Consider the following 21,457-nt stretch of genomic DNA (forward strand, 5'->3'; position numbering starts at 1 on the left):
CACCTTCTAGGAGGGGAGAAGATTCTACATCGTTTCCCAGAGCTCACCAGCAAATCCTGCTGAGCTCCAGTCGCCCACAGCAGCAACTGGCTTGATAACACACCTATTATTGGCTTCCTTCTCTTCCCTGTCTCACTTGCCCACTCATCTTCTGGTGTTTCTTGGGATCAACTCTCAAATAAAACTACTTATACTCAAATCCTTGTCTCAGGGTCTGCTTTTGGGGAAACTCAAACTAAGACATTGCTCATAGGGTCGATATGAGGATTAAAAGAGATGATGTATGTACAATGCCTGGCACATAATAATAGCAGCTAGCCTATATCGATCAGTTTCTTTGTGCGAGCACTGCCTTAAATACTTTGCGTGCAGGAACTCATCTAACCCTACATTAGTCTTCATAACAAGCCATTACTATTTCCCTACTACAGATGAGGAGACTGAGACATAGAGAGAGTAACTTGTCCAAGACCACACACTATTCAAACCATTTAAACCATTATTCAGCTCCAGGCAGTAAACGTGGAAACATTCTTTCCTGATGCTGGAGTGGTTCTTTGAGTTATTGGGGCTCTAACTGATTGAGTTGACCTTGGGAGATTCTGACTTGTTTTCTGTGTATTGTTGACACATGGGTAACTATTTTGAGAGAGATTTTTCCTGTTGCCCCCATCTAGGAGGGCTTCTGTCGTAGAAGTGACAGCTAGAGGCTGTGGGTGGTGGCTCTGGGGATGGGAGCTGGAAGGGGGGATTTACACTTGTCATTCAGATACCCTCTACACAGAGGTCAACTACAGCCAAGACGGGGGGTGGGGAGAAGTGGGTAGGAAAGTGGGGGTGATGTTCATGGGTTGTTAAGAGAAGAGCTGATGGTTCCTTCTCCCCTCTACCTCCTATGAACTCTTATGGTCAGGGGAGTTAGGTTTGGTCAGGGAACTGACCACACCCCCCAAGGAACTGGAGTAGAAATGAAAGGACAACCACACCTCCTGGTCACTTCAGGTGCCTTGAGCCACAAGCTAGGCAGGTGATGACGGCGGCGGGGAGGGGGAGGAGGAGTAGGATTTAAATCAAACACAACATTTGAGTTTTAAACTGGATTGATTTTTAATAGCTGAAAAAGACCTAAGAGTGACAAAAACTGTCTAAGATGTGAAGAGACATGAAAGGCAAATTTGCCATAAAAACATGGTTCAAAGTAGTGATTGGTGAAAAATAAACTGCTCAATAACAGCTAATCCTTATAAAGTCCTTATCATGGGCCAAGTACTCTGCTAGGCTTTTCACAAATAGTCACTCACATAGAGTCACTATTATCACCATCATCATCCCCATTTTACAGAGGAGGAAATTGAGGCACAGAGAAGTTAAGCAAGTTTCCCAAGGACATAACTAGAGCTGGCACTTAAATGCAGGCAATCTGGTTCCTGAGTTTGTGGTTTTAGCCACTAAGCTACACTGCCTTGCCAACCATCCACTTTCATATGGCATTCTATTCTGGTGTGTTTTTCTCTCTTGGGTCTTTTGAAGCTGACATTTCTGTTCTTTCTACACTGTTTGTGGTTAAACTTAGTGCCTGGAGGACAGAGATAGAGGTTTTAATAGTTTAAAATGAGGCACTGGACTCGCATTTCTAAAATGACATTTTCCCAAATGGTATGAACTTTAAATGAAAACATATAAGATCTGACAGTCTGATTTAAGGTCTAAGCAGGGCCAACGAATAACTAATGCTCACCTTTTCCTACCAACACTACAAATTTACACATTGATTTGATTCTTAAGCTTTTCTCCTAGATCTTGATTGCATTATGAGGTCTAGGCTCAGATAGGCATTGCATAAATTAGAAGGCTTAGTCTTCTAGACTTGTCCCACATATATCCAGGATAAAAATGCCTTGACATCTTGGTGACTACTTGTTTATTTATTATTGAGACCCATAATGAGTAGCAGCACAGGATCTGTAGCAGGATGTTTCTGAGACATCTAATAGAAATGCTGACTCAAACTGTCTTAAACACAAGGAAAAGGCAGAATTTATTTAATTAAGCAATGCAGTGGTGTCATCAAGTACCCAGGTTTCTTTTGCTTCTCTTTCTTTCTATTTTTCAACTCTGCCTTGCTTAATAAAGGCTTTGACCTAAGGCTGGTTTTCCTCCTAGTCACAAAATGGCTGCCAGTGGCAACCAGGGTACTTGCCTCCTTGTTCATCCAGCAGGATAGACAGGGAAAATCTCTCTCTCAAACCATATGACTTTCCTTTAGTCTAGTTGGGCCAAACATTGATTAAGACTAATAAGCACCCACTGCCCTGGAAGAGTGGATACCTGAACACAGTTGGGGTTCTATTATAAGGAGGAAGGAACAAATAGATGCTGGGGAGGCTCTGAAGCTGTTTCTTCATCTGGCAGAAGGTGACCTGACAGAGAATCTTGCAGAGAATCATGAGGCTCAGAGATAATGTATGTAGGGTTGCCAGATTTAGCAAATAAAAATAGAAGATGCCCAGTTAAATTTGAATTTCAGATAAACAGCAAATCATTTTTTAGTTTAACTATGCGCACCTCTTTCTACAAACGCCACAAATTTACACAGTGATTTGGTTCTAAAGCTTTTCTCCCAGATCCTGATCGCATCAGGAGGTCTGGGTCCAGAGGGGCATTTCAAAAATGGTTTGGTTTTTCTTTTTGACAATGGTTAGAAAGCTTATTTAGTCTTCTACCGTTGTCCCACATGTATCCAGGATAAAAATACATACTTATACTAAAAAATTATTCCTTGTTTATCTGAAATTCAAATTAAACAGGCCTCCTGTATTTTATCTGGCAACTCGAAATGCATGGAAAGTTCTTGGCACATAGCAGGCATTCATTCAGTGGTATTAGTGCTCTTTCTACATAAGAAAAGAGCTCAGTTAAATGGCAGCACGGTATTTTAAACTCTTACTAACCTAGAAAATATATGCTTTTGATCAAAATTGCAATGAACCGAACTGGACGTGGCTCCAAGAAACCCCTCACCACTACTCAAATCCAGACCAGAGCAAACATCCCTAAGTGGAAGGTCATATTTGTATATATGGGATGGCACTTTATAAAGAATCTAATATTACCCCTTAAAACTAAATTGGACCTATATCAACGGATCTTCAGTCACTGGTTTTTCCTTATCTTTTTCTGAAGCTACACAGATAAACCATTCTTCATTTGATTCAAAGGGAATTGCTGCTGCAATTCCTGGGACAAAGGCACTAATGCACAGGGGTGAAAATGGAGTAATTGCTCCAGGAATTCTGGCTCCACGTGGGTGAAGCTTGAGGTCACAGCACTTTTACTTTGCATCTGGAGGAGCAGGAGACTGCAAACTCTATGCTGTCGCCTCTGACTCCATTTTCCCTCACTGCTAATTCATTGTTCCTACCTGTGAAATTTTCTAATATGCTTCCTGAAAAGCTGAAGAGAAAGCAGGTAGCTTCATTTCCTCATCAAATATTCACCATGTTATGAAAAAGAAAACCCTATTGGCTTGGTACTGAGTGGCCAAACCCAGCATATTGTTACATATTGTTACCAGATTCCCGACAGGGATAGATTAATTGGATTTTATCCAAGATATCTATTTCCCATTACAGTACAGTGCTGCATATTTCTAATTTGGTGGCTGCTATGACCTCATACACTGCTTATTTTCTATGCTTTCCCTAAAAACCAGAAAAAAAAATTTTCCTCTTTGCTTTCTTAGGTGGAAATCATTATGCAGCTTTACATAGATTTGTCCGCAATGTCTTTTAAAATTATTTTTCTTAATTTTCAAAAAGTGGCATTGGAAATGTATCTCCTGCCATTTCATCACCTCTTCATCCTCATTGGAAACCTGATCCATGGTAGGTATTAAGATCTTCACATTCCTACTGGTTGGGCGATGACTTCATTGCTTTCATGCCAGCTGGGGAATCTTGTGTGGCGGAGCATTGGACCAAAGCGGAGCTGTGGTTTGCTGCTGCTGCCGCTGCTGCAACAGCCCTTTGCAAGCACCCAGCGGCTGTGTAAGGAATCCTCAGGCTACTAGTTCTTTGCTCCTAATTCACCCAAGGGATTGCAGGCTGATGGATGAGTGTATGTGTGAATATGTGTGTAAATGTGTGTATATATGTGCGTGTGTGTGCACGCGCAGCTGCAACAGTTGGGCAGCAGCAGCAGCAATGGACTTCGATATCATTTTTACCATCGACAGAGATAAACCATCCTCCATCCTTTATTTCCAAGCAATGCCTCGGCTCCCGCTACAAATGTGCTCTCCCCACTCTTCCCGGACCGCCCCCCGCCGCCGCACGTGTCCCTCCGGAGGGAGGCCAGGATAGCTGTGCTGCAGGCAGGATTCCCCTTTTTTTCTGCAGTGACAGGCGGATTCCCGGTCCTCCTCGGCCCCCCGCCCCCGCAGCCGCCCCTTTCCCAGTCACGATCTTCTCCCCCCCTCCCCCCAACATTCTCTTCCCCCTATAGCTCGCGACTCGGGCCCCGCCCCGCCCAGTCAACCAGCCCAGGTTGCTAGGGCCTGGCGGGGCAACCAAACCTGGCGCGCGAGAAGGCGCGGCGCGCGCGTGCGCGCGCAAGCGATCTTATACAAGGAACCAGCCGTCTTCGGCTTCGGGAACCCGAGCACGAGCGCCACGGGCGGGGCGCGCGAGCCCGAACCCGAGGACGAGCACTCTCTCCGCATTGGCTCCTACCAGATATGGGCGGGGCGGAGGCGGGACCGGGCGGGATATGAGGAGCTTCTCCATTGGCCCGAACGGGAACGCCGGGGCGGGGCAGTTAGCAAATTAGGCTGCGCGTTCGCCTCTGCGAGAGGGCGGGGTCGGAGGTTTCGATTAGTTGCTGCCGCTGGGGAAGGTAAAGCGGCGACGGCGGCCTCAGGAGCTGAGGGGTCCCCGGCTGGAGGCGGGGGACTCGGCGGGGTGAGTAGTCGCGCCGCCATCCGCCCTCCAGGTCCTCTTGCCCTCCCATGGGCACCGCGCCCACTTAGCGTCTCCCAAGAGAGGGGACCCACCCGGTCCCCCTGGGCAGACGTGAGAAGGGGCGGCGGCGCGGGTCCCCCCAGAACGGGGCGACGCGGCGAGGGTGCCCCAGCCGAGAGCGGCCCTTCCGCAGCGCCCCAGTGCGCCGCTGGAAGGGCTTCCCCAGCGAGGGGCTGGGGCTGTATTTTGCGGGGTGGGAGACGGGAGGCTGTGAGGAGGGGCGGCGGGTCGAGGCCGCCCCGCGGGACTCCCTTCAGCGGCGGGTCTGCGGCGTCCCCGCCTCGCCGCCACCGCGGCGCCACCTCCCCCGGGCTTGCGGCGAGGGAAGCCCCTTCCCGCCGGCGCCGAGGAGGAGTCTGCGCCCCGGAGCCCCCGGCCCGAGTTCCGAGGGAGCCCGGGACCCGCCGGGGGCTGCCAGCCGCGGCCCCGGCCCTGCTGACCTTGGCTGCCCGCGAGGGTGGGCGAGCGCCCCGCTGCCTGCCCTGCGGCTCCTCCAGCCTCCCCCGAACAAGTTTCAGGCGTTGCCGTGAAGTTCACGACTGGCAGAGTGGGGAGAAGCCGCAATTGGCCCCTTCCCAGACCTTCACACCGCTTGCACCCTCATCGAAATGAAATCCTGGGGTTTGGAACCATTTCCCAGGAAGAACAGGTCCAGCTCGCATTGACATGTTTTGTGCCCACGTCGAGGGAAAAATAACCTGAACATATTTCAGTGTAAAGGCAGATCTTCCTTGAGGGTTTTGTTTTTCGCTTCACTTGAGTGTTACAAAGCACATATGCCTGAATAAGAAAACCCTGACCTTAGTATCTCCACAGTGAGATTAGACGGATGCTGTGATATCTAAGTAGTTGCAGATCAGTGTTCTGTTAACACGATCTATTTTAATTGGCTGAAATTTAAGCTGATTTTAGAAAGTGTTGCAGACAGGGAATAATTTCTTCCCGTGCATCTGATTTAGGTTTGTTTGGACGTAATGATTATGTGGTTAATGGAAAAGATTACACAAATTAATTTGTCTGAGAGCATTTGACTGAAACAGGAGACATAAATATGTATAGAATAGGATTATCGTTTTAGGTAGCATCTGCTGGAGCATTTCCAGTTTGTTCCTTTCTTGCTGTAGGGTTACAAAAAAGACATCTTTATCAAGGCCATTCGGAATTATATGTGAATGACATTTAGATGTAAATTTGTTTTTAACTCCTTTAAGTGTTTAAAAATATTCATAAAATGTGAATAACCTATATTTACTTGTCTCTGTATGTTTACTGTTGAAGGGGGATAGTATAATATATTTAACAACCCAATTATGGTTCATTAATAATAATTTTTTTAAAAAGGTGTGCCTCCTTTTGAGAACATGATAGTTGAGTACCTTAGCAATCCTTTTAATTTCCTTATTAAAAGTCCTATTTTAGGTTTGAGCATTTCTGGCGTTGACACTGGAACAGGAGTAAGGAAGCCTGCAGCAGTATTACCAGTTTGAGACCGCCAGTGGGTGTTTCTGTTGACAAATGCAGAGAAGGGAACATTTGGGAAGGAAATCTTTTTTTTCCGGGGTGGGGGGTGGGTGAGGAGGGAAGGAGCCAGAAGAGAGAAGCTGTAGAACTTAAAGCCGCCAGCACAGTGTATGCTGAGCGTTTCACAAGTACAAGGAAACCTAATTAGGATAAAAAAAAAATTCAGTTTGGCTGTATTAAATAATAGAACTCCAAAAGAGAAATGCTAAAGTTAATCATTCCAAAAGTGTTAAATAATCTACTATTTCAGAGGAGTTGGAGGGTCTTCAATTGGAGAGTGTCAAATGCCTTTGAATTGTCTTGCCTTTTTAACGCAATCAGTGCAACAATTAATTTGATATATATGTATATATATATAAAAACAGTTTAGCATTCAAATTTTGCTTATTTAGTGTGTTTCCTAAGCCTAATTCTTAAAAACAAAACTTGGCATTTTTAAAAAAAAAAAAATTAGAAATAAGCATTCTTTCTCCAGAAAGGATTCCTTTTTTTATTTCCCTGCTCAGATTTATTCGTGATTTAGGGACTTGTGGTAGGGATATTTTACTCCTTTGTGTCAGGTTTCCGAGTTTTACTTATGCAAGTTCCCTGGACTAAATCTGCCATTATTTTCATTGTAATTTTCTTGGAGTCATTTAAATCAGAATGTGGCATCTACAGTATTCCCTAGGGTTTTAAAAGAAAAGGCTGCCATTGAGAGAAATTGCAGGGCCATCTTGCATAGATGAGTAATAGAAGGTTAACTGATTGCGAATCAGATGTGTGTTCTGTTCCAAACATGCTGCATGAGGTTAAGGCAGTCTCATTTAATGAGAACCAGATTTTACGTGGTATTTCTTCTTTGAAGGTGCTGTACTGTTACATTACGAATTGAAATACAGAGGTGGAGAAATTCCTTCAAGTATGCTTTTTTCCCCTCCCAGCCTTGCTTCACCACTGTGCCCAAGAATCTGTGAGAGACTCTTTCAACAATAGTTGCATTGTTGGAAATGACAGTGGCTTCTGTTGCAGAAATTTAACCTTTCATTATGATTTATGTTTCAACTTTGTGATAGAAAATTCAGCTATATCTGAGAATATGGCTGTAGGAAATTTGTAAGGAAATGGGCAGAGAACAAGCCTTCTTCAGCGTGTCTGTTAACAAAGTTCGTCTTTCCCCCCCTTCCATTTTGGTAACTTTGGTGGTGGTTTCCTTTATTTCTTCTAGATATTAGAAGGTATGCTAGTATAGTACTTTATTTTTGGCAGTTAGTGTGGGGCTATGACTTTTTTACATAATAAATTGATGTCAAATGATAACAAGGCATTTAAGAACAAACAAATCCACATGCATAGATCCAAAATGTGAGGGGAATTCTTTAGGTAACTCTTAACTTTGGTACAAGAATAGCAAAATTTGAAGTATTAAGTTGCTTTCTAAGTAGAAAAGTCTGTTTACTCAGAATTGTATAAATTTTAGGTTCTAATGTTTTATTTTTTGGCAACATCAAATTTCTTGCTAGAGGAGGAGATAGACTCTCAAAGGTTCTTTGTCATCTGATGCTGGTGTCAGTTGGATCACATATTTCAATTTATGAAAATAATGCAATTAAAAGACTACATTTAAACTTTCTGTTTGGAGGCTTTTTCAATTTACTTTCAGTCTTAACATTGGAAGTCTTTTGTTGGCGATACATCACTTTAGTGTTCGGGTTTAAATTCTTGATAGTTTCTAGAATGTTTCTTCTATATAGAGCAGAGCATGGATGACTCAAAGGTCTGGCCTCATTTCTCATTCAAGTTTGTACACTTCTTTTATTTTTTTAAAAATGTTTTTATTATTTTATTGAGGTCACATTGATTTATAACTGTGTAAATTTCAGGCGTAGCACACACTTCTTTTAATACTGAGATATGAACTTGGATGTAATTCTGTTGGTAGGTGTGAAAGCTGAGAGTGAGGAGTTTCTACGTAAGAGCCTGATAACATTTAGACACTTCAGATTTGGGAATTAACAGAAAATTTTTTTATTAGGTTATAAGGACCTAGCCCATTCAGGTCTTTGAAATTGATTGTCAACACTTTCAGTTGAGCTCTTAGAAACATTTGTGTTTGAGATAGATCTAATTAGAGTTGAGTTTTGGGTGTGATCTCTCTTTGGGGCCGTCTTCTCTATAATAGTTAAATTATAATATTCTATTTATTGAGCTTTACTGAATACTAGATACTATGGCAAATAATTTATTTGCATGAATATATGTGTGTATATGTGTTCTCACAACATCTCTGTGAGGTAGATGTTTTTTATTTCCAGTGTCACTTGACTAAATGGGCTCAGAGAGAGAAAATAATTTGCCCAGATTACCCAGGTAGTCAGCAGCAGAGGTGAAACTTCCATCCAAACCGGTCTAACTTGAACCTGTGCTCTTCAAAAACGTGCTTTCTGCTTCTCTTTAGGAATCTGATTTCTCAAACATATTTTGAGCTCCTACTGTAAGTCACTCTTGAGGTGGTTCTAGAGGTATAAAATATGCCTCCTGGAGTTCACACACTAAGTTGGCAAGGCCACCTGACCTTTAGTCAACGTGGGAGGCTGAACTCAGATTTATCAGCATGGCTGGATAGGACAACTGGAAGCACAGAGTTTTCTTACGGAGGCCCATTAGTTCTGTTTGTTCTTAAATGAAGGTTGTATATAATTATTTACACCCAAAATGAGGCAGCTGTTTCTAATTAACCACTTGGTGTTTCATGTTTCTGCATGTTCCATTATAACTTTTGACTGACTTTGATTAAATTTGCTACACTAATAAAGGCTATGAAGATAATCTTTGAAGTCAATTTTGTGGTTTAGATGCACTCTTGAAGTAAAATGGCAGCCATTACAATTTGTAGATGGGTATCTCTTCTGTAATTGTAATGACTTCAGTGAAATAAAATCTGGAGGTGAAGTCTACAGAGATATATGTTATTGTTGCTTCTTAATACATAGAAGTTGGATGCTGACAAAAATTTTTCTGCTTGAAAGTAGAATTTTCTGCTACTTAAAGCCTCTTGTGATTGTGTGTGTGTGTGTTTAAATAAGACCCATCATAAGAGAGCTAAACACTTGCTTAGCCCAAAGGATGCGCGGAAGTCCATGTTAGGGGAGAAAAAGAACTTAATATCTTATTCTGTAATTGAAAACAATTCATGTGTTTTAAGTGTGTACTATTCAGTGATTTTGGGGGTAAATTTATGGAGTTGTGTAACCATCACTACAATCCAATTTTAGAACATTTCCATCACCCCAGAAAGATCACTCCTGCCGCATGCACATTTTTAAACCTTATTTACTTGCTTCCACGTAGATCTCTTTATCATCAGACACAGATAAAATCACGTAGATCTTAAAAGATATGTTTTAAACATATCTTTAAAACATAAAAGATATCTTAAAAGATAACTTTTAAAAATATCTTCTTATACATATTACAATTTCTTAGCACTTTTTATATTTTCGAAAGTTTTTGCCAAACATAATACATAGCAGAATATAAAGGACGGTATGGCAAATGGTATAAATTACCTCGCCTTTGTGGTTTTATGATTTGATTTTGTTTTGCTCTTTTTTAAGCCAGCAAATAAAATACAATGTTCTTAATGATATGTTGGAAAAGTAGAAATAAGAAATCAAGGTAAAAGTAATATAATTATCGGGCAAGAAAATGTTCCTTTAAGATTTAAGACCATGGGCAAAATAATTGGTTTTCCTGATTTTAAGCCAATAACATTGTACATTTTATTGTTTGAGCACTAATCCCCCCTGAGAGATTCATGTCTACTATGCAAGCCATAGAGCAGGCTTCGTTAAATTCAGGTATTCAGCACATTGTCTACTTTCTGCGTTGCTTCAGACTGGATTATTGTGGGATTTAGAAACAGCTTAACCTGCAAGGTACTGTAGCTGCTTTTTCCTGCCTGCATCATTATCTTTTTCGATACCCCCAAGGGTGGGCGGGGGAGTAAAGCTAACTTAGGAACGAGTTGTACAAGGTAGGCTGATCTCTGCCATGCTTCCAGGTGTTCTTGGCTCAGTGTACCGTGCGTGTAGATGGACACTGCTGATAGGATAGCTTAGGGATGTTGTTTTTTGAGTACACATAATAGAGGAATGCAGTGGTTTGGTTGGAAGTAAAGTGTTTTGGAAACTGTGTCTAACTTTCATTGCTTTTATGTGAATATTTCTCTGTGGAAAGTGACCCTTACAAGTGCCGGGCAGGTAAATCAATAACTCCTTGTTTGGTAGTTTGTGTCTGGATTTTTAGTAACAAACAGATTGGACACAGCACTGCTCTGATAATGATAGTTTACTATAAATTCAATCATAACTGGTTCGAAATAGGTTTACTTTTTTTTTTTTTTAACTGTTTAACATCTATGGCTCTGATTCTGTTGTTACTCTGTATCCTTTGTAAGAGAAAGGCCTATATCAAACAGTAACATATGAAGTACTTTCTGACAATGTAACTTCTTTTGACTTGGAGGGAAATAGTGATTTTGAAAGTAACAACTTTGGTTTCTGGAAGTTAATGAAACATATGGATGAATATCTTATTATTATTTTTTAAGACTGCCTTAAATTATTTTAGATAAGTTGCAATTTTGGATCTCAGTTTTAGATTTTGTATTATGCCTAAAGATTAAGTTCTTGGCAGTGTAAAATTGTGTTATAATAATCAGATTAATCACACACACAACCATGTGAGGAAGATACGGCAGGTAAAAAATGGTGATAAGTAATAGTTGAAGGAAACTTACTTGAATTTCCTCGAATACCCCGATATTGACCAACAGTAGAAACTAGCTTCCTGATGAATAGAATCCTTCAGAGAGTACAAAAGCTGGTTCAGGTGTGACATATCCTAGAATTTATCCACACACCCCACCCTGGTTTGACAGCCTCTCCTAGGACATATTAACTTTAATTGCTAGTAATTATTATAGTAATATTACCACGAAAATTTAAGATTAGCATTGCAAACGAAAAGAAAGTTTTATTTTCATTGTTAATAATAGTTAATTGAAAATAGTTGAGGTAGACAAAAGCTAATTTTGTGCAACTTGGTGTTTCATACTTTTTCAGTTGTTTCTTTCTAAAACAATCTGTCCTACATCCTGAGGATCTGTCCTTCATTTAGGAAATATTTATTGAGTGTCTCCTGTGTACCAAACGTGGTAGAGGCTGGATAGAGTGATACATAAAAGGGAAGTAGGCCCTGCCCTCAAAGAATTTACAGTCGTGAGGTGCAGGCAGAGGAGAAGTACAGGGCACTCTGGGAGTATATAATAGGGTAGGGACGGGGGATTCGTCCTAGGAGGAGCAGGCAGGAAGGCCACACTGAGGAGGGAACATTTAAGTGAGACCTTAAGGATGAGAAGGACATGATCTAGTTGGGGAAATAAGTTTTCCTGTCCGAAGGGGCAACTGCCCTCAGGCAAGGTGAGAGAGAGACGCTTTTGAAACACAACCTTTTAAAGAACTGAAAGAAGTCCAAAATGGCTGCAAAGTAGAAAACCAAGTGATGGAGCAGAAGCAGGCCGGGCCAGGTCTTGAAAAGGCTTAGTAGGCCATCTGCTGGGTTTTTGAATTTGTCCTCGGTCTCCTGGGAAGCTATTGAAGGTTTTAAGCAGGGATATGACATGAAATGAAATGCCCCCCAAAACGAGTTTTAGATCAATGGAACCGTGATCATTTAATAAAAGGGTCATAATCTCTGCAAGGTAAAATATTCTTCCCTCATCTCATTAAAATTTTTGCAACCGCTTCCTTGATTGATTGTCATCTATGATACTCTTTTCATTGTTTTTATAGAAATTACCTTTAATTTTCTAAAGGCTTCTCCTTTTCTTTTATCCTTCACCATTCTGTTAACCTTATATAGGAATGTCATTTCTATTTATAACTGAGTTAAAATTTTTTTCTCACAGTTTTAGCTTTCTTCCATATTTAAACTTAAAACTTTTTGCTGGTTCCCCCCCCCCCCAGACACTTTTAATCTGCTCAAGGTATTTAATATTTTAACGAAACATTTCATTAAATATCAACATTAAATTTGCTTTTTCCCCCCAAATACAGTGTCTTAGGTCTAGTTTAATATTTTCCACCATGTGTACTATTTCATATTTTATGAAATTTCATTTGAGCACCTACCTTGTTTTTGGAGAATTTTGTTAATGTTGTTTAGGAGCACTAATCTTTAACAAGACTACCATTTTCAAGTCTAGTTCCCATTCTGTGACCTTATCATCTTTTATGTTAAATTGGTCTCTTTTGAGCTTCTTATGTTCAAGTGAGCTTATGTATATAAAAGTGCTGTAAAGGTGTCATTTTATATATCCTGATTTGTTTCTCTTTCTACAGTAAGTGTCCCTACATGCTCAGTTCTTTTTTGGAAATCTTCAGTCATGCTAAATTTTTGCTTGCCTTGATGACTGAATGAGCTTTCATCCAGGTCTCCCTTGGTGTAGAGTTTGTGCCTGTATAGAATGCTGTTGCCTACTTTCCCCCTCCACATAGACAAAGAATAACCACAGCATCGTCTCCTTCTTCAAACATTTCCTTTGAAATCTACATTTTGATGCAGCCTCTAGCTTAGCTCACTTTGGCCTTGAGTTCTGAGGCTTTTTTGAACCATTCTATACCTGCTCTGTATTCTTTCCTTGTTGCTTTAGTCTTTTTTTTTCTTTTTCTTTTTTTTCTGGTGCTGGTAACTTGAAGAGTTTGCAATGGTTTGTGTCATTACTTTTTTCGCTTCCTATCTAACCTAGGACATTTATTTTTAAAAAGTTGCCTCATTTCAGGTTTTAGAGTTTGAAACTGACATTTTTGTGCCAGTGGCTTCTCTAGTATCCAAAGTGACTGCCCTTGATTTAGAGTTGTGCCTTGGAGTCTGTCCCTCTGCACAGAGTTGGTAAAGGATGGCCATCCTTGTCTGTCTTTGGCTGACCTTATGATAGGGCAATGGTTTGGGAGTCTTGGTGTCAGGGTTGTTCAGACAACTGAAAGGGTGTCAGCATCATGGTAAGTGATGGAGATACACAGCCAAGCTGCAGTGTTGTGCCCTCAGGGACTTTGTAATCCAGCAGAAGAGGCAGAAAACACTGACTGAAGTCCAGGATGGTGTGCACGTTTAGACAGAAATACAGTGTATTGGTGTTCTAGGCCAGGAGAGATGCACTTAGTACAGCCTTAAGGAGACCGGGAAAGGCAGTGATTCCTGAGTGCTTGTGAAGAGTCTTAAAGGAGGCCCAGAATGTCAGGTGTTGGGAAGGGGTTTTCCAGCGGATGGTGTATTCAAAGACATAGTTCTAAGAATGAGCATATAAAGCTGGGAGGATAGCAAGAAATAACACGGATTTATGTATTGCGTGTCTTACTTTGATGCTTTCACCCCAGCTCCATCCCAGGATCTTGGTTTTCTTTCTTTATGGCCATCTTTTGGCTTTTTTCTGTCCATTTTAACTTTTATCTGAGAGCATATGAAGGAAATACTAAGACCAGGAGTTTAAATAGGGGTGGGCCTTTAGAAAAATTGATTTGCTAATGTATGCTGTGTGGAGGCATGGAGTGTTGACTGTTGTCGCCTCAGCATCTAGTGCATTTCCTGGTACACAGGAAATGCTCAATAAATAGTTCTCTTATGGAAGGTGCCTCTTTTTTGTCCCCCTCCGCATCTTCTCATGTCAGTGCCTTCTTCTCATGTTCAGTGGCTTCTCTTCTCCGTCAGGTACATATCTAGTGAATCTTTCTCTCTGCTTGCCCTATTGACATGCTTGTCCTGTATTTAGTCACCAGTCTCGGACATAACTGTGTTAAAATCGGATCCATGTTGGTGTATGACTAGGTGCTAATGGCTCCCCGAGGGGCTCCTGAAACTTTTCTACCAATGTTTACAGTATGGCAGATGAGGGGGAGGCCAAAGTCGACAACTATAAGAGTGACATATCTTTGAGGGTTTTTTTAATTATTATTTTTTAAAATTTTTGGTGAGGAAGATTGGCCCTGAGCTAACATCTGTGCCAATCTTCCTCTATTTTATATGTGGGATGCCTCCACAGCATGGCTTGATGAGCAATGCGTAGTTTGCCACCCGGGATCCAAACCTGTGAACCCCAGGCCAAAGAAGTGGAGACAGGAACTTAACCACTACACTACTGGCCCAGCCCATCTTTGAGTTTTTTAATAATTTATTGCATGAATTCATTGAAATGCTGAGTTCTGTTCTATAATAAACTCGTGTGTGTGTGTGCATATGTGTGTTTGGATATCTCTGCATTGTACATTATTTACCATTAAGCAAACCAACATTCTCTGATGACGTTTGCTTCTTTATCATGTGGCTTCACACCCCCCCCCCCCAGATTACTGCTTATGTCCCTCAAATTGGGAAGCTGGTTTTAAATGTGTTACCACATTGAGGTAAAGTATTTGCCTTACAAAAAGACCCTATGGGGATGCAATGACTTCACCAAAGAATCCACCATACAGTAATAGTTGGTTACTTAGATGGAAGGTTTTCTTTTTTTTTTTTTTCAAGCATGCTGTAGTAGACTTTTAAATACCCTCTCTACATTTCAGTAATTTTTCATATTATGGGTTCCACTTTCCCAGAAAACTCACAGCTCCAGTCTCTTTTACAGCTAAAATCATCTTTTACGGGCTTGTGACCTAGGTTCGAGCAGTCATTTACATGGAGTGGGACTTGTATATGGAGGTGAACATTGTGAGGTGGCCATCGTGTGTAGTTGAATTGATAACCTGGTGATCATGTTGACAGAGGTGTTGGGTTTTTAAGGAGTGGCAATGGCAGAGTTTATGGAATCAGTCTCAAGTGGTGTTCGTGCTGAGTGGTGGTAATAAATTTTTTTTTGTATTTATCTTCCTTCCTAATTTCTATCACCTGGGATTTGTGGTTAGATGTCTTATATTAATTTTGAAATATTTTCAACCATTATCTCTTAAAATATTTTTTCTTGTTCTCTGTCCTATTTCTGTGTTCTCAATTACTAGTATGTTTGATATTGTCCCACAGCTCTTGAATGTTCTGTTTTGTTTTCACTGTTTTGGTTGGGGTAATTTCTGTTGACCTATCTTCAAGTTCACTGATTCTTTCCTTGGCTGGGTTGAGTCTACTGAAGAGTCCGTTGAAGGCACTCTTCATTTCTCTTAACTGTGTTTTTCATTTATAGCACTTTCATTTTATTCTTTCTTATAGTTTCCATCTCTCTGCTGAGTCACTCATCTGATTTTACATGTTGTTCTCCTTTGGGGTTAGAGCCCTAAACATGTTACTCATAGTATATTAAATTTCATTCTAGGTATTTCCAACATCTGGTTCTCTGTCTAGTTCTAATGTGTTCTTTGTATTTTCTAAGTGTTTGTTCTTATGCCTTGAGATTTTTTTTGTTGCAAGCCTGACTTACTTTGTAGAATAATAGAGACTGAAGTATATAATTTGTATGTCTGTAAATGAGGATATCTCCCCTTGTGCTAGGGCTTCAAGGCTGGGATTTGAGTTAATCTAGTTAGGAGTTGGGCTGGGTTTGAGTTTGGTTGTTGCTGTGGTTATTCTCAGTGTACCTCAGGCTTCAAATTCTCATAGACATACTTTGTGATTAGGACAGGAGTTGGTTTATTTTATTTTGAGTTTCAGGTCTTCCTTTTGAACTGTGCCTTAGAGAGGGTCTCCTTACTTGCTCTTGTTCTCCTGTTTCTCTGCCAGTAGTATTCTGCTGTTGACTTGTTACTAGAAGTTGGTTAGCTTAGAGGTAGAGAGTGATGGTGGGGTGTGGTCTTTTGTTCTGATTAAACCTCAGGTTTAGACCTGCATCAGTGTCCCAAGATCTTGCCCCTCCCCTGGCTATTGTGGTGGGCTCAGTGTGGAATCGCGCCCCTTCCCTCTCTCCTTCCCCCCTCCCCCCCCCACCCCATGTGAGTTTTTACCAATGCTTTAAGGGTAGAAGCCCTTATTGGCCTTTCTTTCACAGAAGGCTTTTCTTCCCAAGTGGAGATAGGGAGAGAAGATCTGGGTGTATTTCTGAGCTCTGAGGCACAGCTGCAGTTCCCCTCCCCCACACCTGCATCATAATGGGTCAGGGCTCTGTCTCTGAGTGCCTGGTGAGGCTAGTGGAGGAAGACCCTGCAGAAGGTGCCTGGTAAGGCTGGTGGAGGAACACCCTGCAGAAGGTCTCTCCAATTTCTGCCACCCCCAGTGGTATTACCCTGTCCCTTCAGCAAGCCACATTGGGCTTTTATCAATTTGCCGTTATTCTAGTTGAACTCCTCTTCTCGGTGTCTAGTTGCAGTCTACCCCAGGTGAGTACAAGGTTGTCTTCCCTTTCCTTGGAGGCCATACCTCTCCTAAAATTTTGAGCCAACTGATCGTTCTATGATGGATTTAAAGAAAATCATGAATTTGAAATTAGTCCAGCTCTTTTTCATTGTAAGGGTGGGCAGCTATGTTCCTTCCAGCTTTCTTATTCTAGGGTGGAAGGCAGAAGTTAAAATTTTTATTTATTTATTTATTTATTTATTTATTTTTATTAATGTTATGATAGATTACAAGCTTGTGAGATTTCAGTTGTACATTTTTGTTAGTCATGTTGTGGGTACACCACTTCCCCCTCCGTACCCTCCCCCCACCCCCCCCTTTTCCCTGGTAACCACCGATCAGATCTCCTTCTCAATATACTAATTTCCACCTATGAGTGGAGTCATATAGAGATCGTCTTTCTCTGACTGACTTATTTCGCTTAACATAATGCCTTCGAGGTCCATCCACGTTGTTGTGAATAGGCCAATTTCGTCTTTTTTTATGGCTGAGTAGTATTCCATTGTGTATATATACCACATCTTCTTTATCCAGTCATCAGTTTCTGGGCATGTAGGCTGGTTCCACGTCTTGGCTATTGTAAATAATGCTGCGATGAACATAGGGGTGCAACGGACTCTTGAGATATCTGTTATCAGGTTCTTAGGATAGATACCCAGTAATGGGATGGCTGGGTCATAGGGTATTTCTATTTTTAACTTTTTGAGAAATCTCCATACTGTTTTCCATAGTGGCTGTACCAGTTTGCATTCCCACCAACAGTGTATGAGGGTTCCTTTTTCTCCACAACCTCTCCAACATTTGTCGCTCTTGGTTTTGGATGTTTTTGCCAATCTGACGGGTGTAAGGTGATATCTTAGTGTAGTTTTGATTTGCATTTCCTTTATGATTAGCGATGATGAACATTTTTTTTTTTTATTAATGTTATGATAGATTACAACCTTGTGAGATTTCAGTTGTACATTATTGTTAGTCATGTTGTGGGTACACCACTTCCCCCTTTGTGCCCTCCCCCCACCCCCCCTTTTCCCTGGTAACCACCGATCAGATCTCCTTGTCAATATATTAACTTCCACCTATGAGTGGAGTCATATAGAGTTCTTCTTTCTCTGACTGGCTTATTTCCGATGATGAACATTTTTTCATGTGTCTATTGGCCATACTTATATCTTCTTTGGAGAAATGTCTGTTCATGTCCTCTGCCCATCTTTTGGTCGGGTTGTTTGTTTTTTTGTTGTTAAGCCGTGTGAGTTCTTTGTATATTATGGAGATTAAGCCTTTGTCGGATAAGTGGCTTGTAAATATTTTTTCCCAATTAGTGGGCTGTTTTTTTGTTTCAATCCTGTTTTCCCTTGCCTTGAAGAAGCTCTTTAGTCTGATGAAATCCCATTTGTTTATTTTGTCTATTGTTTCCCTCAGCTGAGGAGTTATAGTGTCTGAAAAGATTCTTTTGAAACTGATGTCAAAGAGTGTATTGCCTATATTTTCTTCTAGAAGACTTATTGTTTCAGGCCTAATCTTAAGGTCTTTGATCCATTTTGAGTGTATTTTGTTGTGTGGTGAAAAAGAATGGTCAATTTTCAGTCTTTTGTATGTGGCTGTCCAGTTTTCCCAGCACCATTTGTTGAAGAGACTTTCTTTTCTCCAATGTAGGCCCTCTGCTCCTTTGTCGAAGATTAGCTGTCCATAGATGTGTGGTTTTATCTCTGGGCTTTCAATTCTGTTCCATTGATCTGTGGACCTGTTTTTGTACCAGTACCATGCTGTTTTGATCACTGTAGCTTTGTAGTATGTTTTGAAATCGGGGATTGTGATTCCTCCGGCTTTGTTCTTCTTTCTCAGGATTGCTTTAGCAATTCGCGGTCTTTTCTTACCCCATATGAATTTTAGGATTCTTTGTTCAATTTCTGAAAAGAATGCCCTTGGGATTCTGACTGGGATAGAGTTGAATCTGTAGATTGCTTTAGGTAGTATGGACATTTTAACTATGTTTATTCTTCCAATCCATATGCATGGAATGTCTTTCCATCTCTTTATGTCGTCGTCAATTTCTTTCAAGAAAGTCTTGTAGTTTTCATTGTATAAATCCTTCACTTCCTTGGTTAAATTTATCCCAAGGTATTTTATTCTTTTCCTTGCGATTGTGAATGGGATTGAGTTCTTGAGTTCTTTTTCTGTTAGTTCATTGTTAGTGTATAGAAATGCTACTGATTTATGTATGTTGATTTTATACCCTGCTACTTTGCTGTAGTTGTTGATTGTTTCTAATAGTTTTTCTGTGGATTCTTTGGGGTTTTCTATATATAAGATCATGTCGTCTGCAAACAGCGAGAGTTTTACCTCTTCATTACCTATTTGGATTCCCTTTATTTCTTTTTCCTGCCGAATTGCTCTGGTCAAAACCTCCAGTACTATGTTGAATAAGAGTGGTGAAAGTGGGCACCCGTCTTGTTCCTGTTCTGAGAAGGATGGGTTTCAGTTTTTGTCCATTGAGTATGATGTTGGCTGTGGGTTTGTCATATATGGCCTTTATTATGTTGAGGTACTTTCCTTCTATACCCATTTTATTGAGGGTTTTTATCATAAATGGATGTTGGATCTTGTCGAATGCTTTCTCTGCATCTATTGAGATGATCATGTGGTTTTTGTTTCTCAATTTGTGAATTATTTTCTTAGTTGTAGTTCTTGAGGAATGAAATCTCCCATTTGTCTTCCCTCTCCCTCCAAGTTTTGCGTGTTTCTTTGTGTGCTTTGCCACATTTGGCAATTTAGTAATTGTTTGCCTGTGCCTGGCTTGTGGGATGCACCTTCGGATGGTTTTGCATTTGTCTCTGATGGGACCCTTTGGGTTCACTGCTCCTGGAGAGGTTTTGGTCTATTCTCAGATGGGTTTCTGACATCCAGAGGGTGGTGTGAATTTGGACTCAGTATCTGTGGTGGAGCAAAGACTTGGGTTTTCCTTTTTGCTTTGGTCACTCCTTCTACACACAGCCCTGGGCTGCTGTGTGTAGCCTTCCTTTTTTCTTATTCACCCAAGGACAGCCCTTTGTATCTCTTGGCTTTATGCTTGTGGTTCACTTCTTTCCCATGCATGGACTTGAGGCAGCATCTCCAGTTTCCTGGTCCCACAGTCATTTGAGTTTGCAGCCCTTGGTTTAGAGGGCAGAGTGAGCAGGTCTTTGTCCTGTGAAGAATCTCATTTCATAAGCTCTTGTCTTTTCAGCCACTCATTTCTGTTCTAGTCTTCCTGACTTGGTCGGGAAGTAGTTCGTCCAGTTAAGAACCAGGAAGTAGTTGCGACCACAGGCAACCTCTAACTTGAACAGATTATTTACCAGAAGTTCATTTAGACATTGATTGTGTAGAGCACAGTTCATATTATCTGATAGGAACTATGTTATTTACAAAAATGGGTTAGTTTCCCAGGTAATGAGGCTATTCTTTCCATGATGCTGTTGAAATTCATATAGACTTGTGAGCTCTTTGGAACTGTAATCAGTATGTAGAAGGTGATGTCTATGGGAAGGTGCATTTTAGCATTCTCAGGGAGAGAAGGGAGTATGATGGTTTCCAACTTCAGCTGGTCTTCTCTGGTGTGACCTGCCAGCTACCAGTCCCTGTTAATTGTTACAATCCCTAGCCTCTGTTCTCAACCCTGCCACTAAATCATCACCACTCATACTTGGCACATAGCCTTGCCTCCACTCCACTGTGAATATGGAGGGCCTTCTGGCTGATTTTCTGCAGCTTCTGGCTCCATCTACAAAGTTATTAATCCCTCTCTCCCCAGAGCTGCCCTTTCCTCCTGTGTCAGAGGATGAGGTGCTTCTGCTGCTGTTCGAGGCCAGTCCCTTGCCCAGTGCCCTCAGTTTCAGTGCTGCTGCATGGCAGTCTTTTTCCATCAGTTATTCCCTATTTTCCTCCCCATCCTGTATCCCCATTGTTCTCAAGTGGGGACAATTTTGCCCCCCCAGAGGACATTTGGCAATGGCTGGAAACAATTTTGGTTGTCACAACTAGGGTGGTGGTGGTGGTGTATGTGCTCTTAGCATCAGGTGGGTAGAGGCCAGGGATGCTGCTAAACATCTTACAGTGCACAGCACAGCCTCCCCCGCCCCCCAGCAAAGAATTACTGGTCCCAAATGTCAGTAGTGCTGAGGTACAGCAACCTTGCTGTATCCTTAGAGTCTCGCTTTTGACTGCTTTCTTTTTCTCTGCCCGTTATCTTATTCCTAAGGTTCTCGTCCTAGAAAACCTTCTCTGAACCACTTGTCCACTCCTCTCCTAGCTACGTAAGCTTCTCCTCCTCTTCTCATCTAGACTCTGAGTGTTCTACACATAGTCTATCCATTTCTCAGTCATTTCTCAAACTTCAGCTCTTGCTCTCTGACTTCCCACTCTCACACTAGTTAAACAGTTCTTGCTGAAATTTCTTGTGGCCTGCGTGCTGCATCTGGTAGATTCATTCAGTCCTAATTTTACTTGACATTTCTGTTGCACCTGACACTGTTAATCACTATCTCCTTGAAGCACTGTGTTCCCTTGGCAGCCTTGTTCTCCGTGTC

At 41.4% G+C, this 21,457-nt stretch overlaps 1 protein-coding gene across 8 annotated transcripts in view; it reads left to right on the forward strand.

The window, feature by feature from the left end:
- Nucleotides 1-4,794: 4,794 nt before the first annotated feature.
- CDKL5 (cyclin dependent kinase like 5) overlaps nucleotides 4,795-21,457 on the forward strand; it is a 202,334-nt gene continuing 185,671 nt past the window's right edge. For 5 of the 8 annotated variants that reach the window (XM_070258222.1, XM_070258224.1, XM_023633569.2 and 2 more), the window contains exon 1: nucleotides 4,795-4,958. The gene's annotated coding sequence lies outside the window, so the exon portion shown is untranslated. Of the gene's footprint in view, nucleotides 4,959-16,656; nucleotides 16,877-21,457 lie in introns of those variants that run through there. The other 3 variants (XM_023633570.2, XM_070258223.1, XM_070258225.1) reach the window with 2 other exon arrangements.

Source organism: Equus caballus, chromosome X (genome assembly GCF_041296265.1).
Source record: "Equus caballus isolate H_3958 breed thoroughbred chromosome X, TB-T2T, whole genome shotgun sequence".
Taxonomy (NCBI): Eukaryota; Metazoa; Chordata; class Mammalia; order Perissodactyla; family Equidae; genus Equus; species Equus caballus.